Genomic DNA, 5,031 nt, shown 5'->3' on the forward strand with positions numbered 1-5,031 from the left:
TCCCCCTGCGCTGCTGGGTGGAGGAGGTAGAGAAAATCAGGAGTGAAGTTCAGCCTGGGAAGAAGGGAGGGGTGGGGGGAAGGTGTTTTAAGATTTGGTTTTATTTCTCATTATCCTACTCTGATTTGATTGGTAATAAATTAAACTAATTTCCCCAAGTCGAGTCTGTTTTGCCCATGATGGTAACTGGTGAATGATCTCCCCCTGTCCTTCTCAACCCACGAGCCTTTTGTTGTATTTTCTCTCGCCAGTCCAGCTGAGGAGGGGGAGTAATAGAGCAGCTTTGGTGGGCACCTGGCATCCAGCCAGGGTCAGCCCACCACAGTAGGATACACATGGTTATTTTACAGGTGCCAGTGCAAATCTGAATGATTTTTCTGAAATAATGTGTTTTTCAGAAGTTGGAGAATTTCATGGTTGCTCCACTTGTGAGTGGAGGACTTAGTGAATAGACTTTATCAATCTCTAAGCAAAAGCCACCCCAAACTTTGTACCTGTTAAAGGGAAAAGGATTTTCTGTAGAGCAGGAAAGAATGTGTCCTGGTCTGATTTTAGCTTAAACTCAGTGCTCTTTAAGATCTGAAGGGGATTTGAAAGTCACCCTTAAACTGGATTGTGCTATTATGATTTCTGTATGTGCCCAATTTAGCCCTATTTTACCCCAGTATGAAGAAGTTAGGCACAAGAACTGCTATTTTTGCCTCTATTAACACCATGCAGCTATTTTAAGGGCATGCTTTTATAAACACTAATAACCCCAGATGAAACATTGACAGAGCAAACTGGAAGAACCGCAGGGACACCTTGGAACATACTGTCACGACTCTACCTCCACATCCCGTCCTCATTGAAGAGGCACGTGGCAGTGATGCTGATTTAGCATCACAGACTTGCAAGATGCTGTCAGCTGCGCTTGCTACCTACTTTCCTACCAGTCATGCCAATGTAGGTAACTGGCTGTCATCTCCATGGAACAAAGGCTGGAGCTAATAAAAATGTCAAACAATCCATTTTCTGTGAGGGGGTGGCAGTTCTATTCCTGGAGTTACCCAGAACTATCTATGACCACAGCATTAAATAATGTAAAACTGCTACAAGGACTGCAACAATATATCTTAATGAATATTTTAAATATAATTCCCTAATTGAAAACAGGGTCCTCTGGAACCGTGCATCCCCCCAGTTGGGGTAATCTGCAGGGATTGGACCAGTAGCTCCACAGTGTGGACACAGATGCTAACAGAGTACCTGGGAATATAAGGAGGCTGGGAATGTCCATTGAGCAGAAAAGGGAGGAAGATGAGGACACCTGTTATCAGTGAAGTTAATACCTATTTTCTGACAGTATAGGAATACAGAGATGTTGCTCTGCCAGCTCAGTTTAACACGTTTTAGGAGAGGGTGTTTCACTGGCAAAAGGCCTGCTGGTTTGGGCACCTCTCAAGTATCTTTCTGACCAGGCACAAAAATCCACCCTTTTTCCTCATCCCATTTCTTCTCCTTTTTTCTCCACTCTTCTAACAAGCTCCTGCCATGGCTTCTTTTCATCTCCAGCTTTGCCCATCTGTACAATCCCCATCTAATATGTTTCTGGTATGACCACTGGCTCCTCTTGGTGCATCAGCTGCTGCAATGCTGAAGGTGGAAGACCACTTCCACGCCCCCTCTTGGGAAGCCAGACACTACAGGAAGCTTCATCTGCCAGAAAGAGTTAGGGAGGAAGTCTTGTTCAGTCTTGAAACTCTGTGATCAAGAACACTTAACTGAGATTGAACCTATGTGAGATTTAGTTGCCAAACTAATATGTCTCTGTTAAACAGCTATGATCTTTTTTTTCCAGATGCTTTTGAAGTGCACAACTTTGAATGTTTATAAAAATGCTATAGCTCAAATTCTTGACACTCTGGAAGGCTCCTTGGAGTATTTTAGGTCCCAGCTCCAAAGCAGGCAGGTTGAGGGCTTCTTAATGAAAAAAATCATTGGCTATGTTTTTGCTATGAGTAAACCCACATTTTTTTCCTTAGTTATATTTTCAGAAAAGTCTAAGGCATTTTAACATATAAATATGGCATGCAACATTTCAATTGATATAGTTAAAATTTTGCAACCGTTAAGCAATCTGTCAGCAGAAAATTTTGGGTGACCTCAGCAATCAGTAATGCTACCGGGTTGTCATATCTACCTTACCTAGCTATTTATCTGTCTATATTTATCAAACCATGTGGGCAGCCTTTTGTGGAGTCAATGTGTATGTATACGCACACACACATGTATGTGTATGTACATACGTTAAATCCACTATTTTCAGAAAATGTATGTGGTAAATAGTATATAAAGCCTTTAGAGTTAAACTTCCATGCTCAGACTATAAATAGGTGAACGAATAAATATCACAGTATTAGGCATGTTGACAGAGCAGTTGTGGTAGGATTGGAGCTACTTGCAATGTTTGATTTTGTTTGTTGACGCCTTCAAATACTTGTGTAGCCAAAACCCAAATTATGTTTCATTCAGACACAAGGCAGTTGGTTCAATACAGGTGTATCAACAAAATGTAAGGATTTATGACTAAATGAATTAATGAACTTTCTGTTCTCAAAATGCTAAGATGCCATACACTCTGTGAATAATGGCACAGGAGATGACATGAGCTAATCAGTTTTACATAAATATCTAATAATTAACAACTGGTTTAAGCTCTCAAAAGAGTATGTGGAAAAAGACCACATTTTTCCACCATTGGCTTGAATCTAGTTAGGTATTACAACAAAATCCAAGACTGTGTGAAGCTTTGCAAGCTTGGCGATCACTTCTCTTGGTATCACTGTGGCATTTTATTGCGGCTATATGACTTCATATTTTGTCAGTCTTTCAATGCATGAAATATACTAACTGATCTGAAATTTAACAGCTGGCTGAGTACAATTTTACTGATGATTAGATTTGGGGGAAGAGAAACAGGTGCAGAAACACTCCCTCCTGCAACTACAGAAAAATATGATAGGAATTAGTCATTCAGTATCTGCATGGAAATAATAATAAATTGTTAATAATATTTCATTTTGAGTCTCCTACTTGGGAAGCTGATCATCTGCATATTGTGAAAAGCATTAGCTAGCTTTACTGTCTTGCAGCTTATAAACTATTGCTATAGAAAAATAAAAGAGTCACAATTTTCAGGGTTATAGATCATCTTTGCAATATAACTCAATGACACCTGATAGTTTGTATGCTGCTTAAATGCATTTTGTTATTTCCTGTGGGAAGCAATAGCCATAAACGCATTGTATAGGTGCCAAAATATACCTGTTGTCTGTAGACATTTCCCATTGGAACTATACTTGCTTATATGTTTTATGTGTCTCACGAAGTTTCAGTATTAGTAATGGCTCTCCAGTGCTGTCATTGATAACATGCAACAGCTTCTCTGAGGCATTTATTTTGATGATGAGCTTTTGTGTAATGGCAGAACGCAGTTTTCATGAAGAATGGTTTTCCACATGCAGGAAAACAAATATCAGACTGACCTAAGGGCTGTCCTTTCCTCCATTTCCCTTGGGTTCTTTTCTTCAATTACCTGAATAAGTGTTGTTTCTAATGTAATTAGGCCATCGTGAATCATTCCCCCCTACTTTTTCTCTATCATAAATGCTTTGCTCCAGTGTCCCAGCAGCAGATCCATTTTTCGCCTTTTTTTATGGTTTGACTTCAGGCAATCTTTACACAGCTCCAACTGCCCTCTTTGAATGCGCTTAACAAAGCTTTGTTTCAACATGGAGAACATTATAGGGTTGCTGGCAGTATCTGACCAAGAAGACTTCTGTGTCTAGAAGTGAATTTTTATCAATCTTAATGAGACAAATTTGGAAAGATGTTTTGGTTTCCTGATATGGAGTATTAGGATGCTTAAAGGTATCAACTGCATAAATTAGTAATACATTAAAGCCACCTTCAATAGGCAATAGAAGTCCTTTATTGCCAGTGTAATTCTCGCTTTTTCCCATTTTTCCGGTGTCTTCCTTGGAGCCTCTAAGTTTGGGAGCTTTGGATAATCACTGACTCATTTTGTCATCTAGGAATGGACTATGTAAGAGGACTTTTCTAAATATATAGATGTATTTACTGCAGACATCAACTGTGCTTTTATTTATATTTCATACCTTTTCCAGAATCTGCTATGATGTTTTTAAGTAGGCATGTGAATGTGTGAATAAAATCATACTGAATATAGAGTAGGCTTAACTTTACTGGGAATAGCAGCTCTTTTGTGCAAAGACTGGTCTGTGCTTGCACGGTTCCAGCAATCCATGCCTGGTGCCTCCAGAGAGTCTGAAAGAACTAATAATTACAAGACATCCCTTTAAAATGGCATGTTTTGCATGGTAAGTAGAATAAAGCTAACACTTAAGAATGAAATATACTCCTTTTACCCCAAAGAGATATCCTAAATTATATCTGATAGCTCAATAACTTTCATTTACTCGCTGTATGCATAGGCTAAAGATCTGTTTTCTAAGCAGCTCCAGTAAACTACCCTGTGAGGTGTTTCAGCAAGATGGGGAAGTGCTTGCATGCCGGGGAAAGGGCAGTGATGTCTCTCTGGGAACGCTATGCAGAATCCCGGTCACCTGTTTTCAAGAGAGGGATTCCGTCTTGAAGAGATGTGCAGAAAAGGCTTTTTCTGAGATTTAAGAGGCATCTTAGAAAACGAACTCAAAAGCAAAGCTGGTCTAGATCAGTCCAAGAAAAGAAAGACTGAATGAGGATATGGCTGCCATTTTAAACGTAACAGGGAGGGGGGAAAAATTATTTCCTCTGAAGAAAAGCAATGGCTTAAGAAGAAAGTGAACAGAACTGATCATTATTACATTTTCTTCTGCAAATTTGAAAAATGACGCAACAACATGATTCTGGAACAGCCTTCCAATAAGAGTAGCAGATAGAAAACTACTTAGAAGATGGAGTATCTGGTTGCCTGTAACTGCAGATAACTGTTCCAAAATGTCCAGGTTCCTAAATGTCTTTTTTTCC

This window comes from Aptenodytes forsteri, unplaced genomic scaffold (assembly GCF_000699145.1).
Source record: "Aptenodytes forsteri isolate BGI_AS27 unplaced genomic scaffold, ASM69914v1 Scaffold193, whole genome shotgun sequence".
NCBI lineage: Eukaryota > Metazoa > Chordata > Aves > Sphenisciformes > Spheniscidae > Aptenodytes > Aptenodytes forsteri.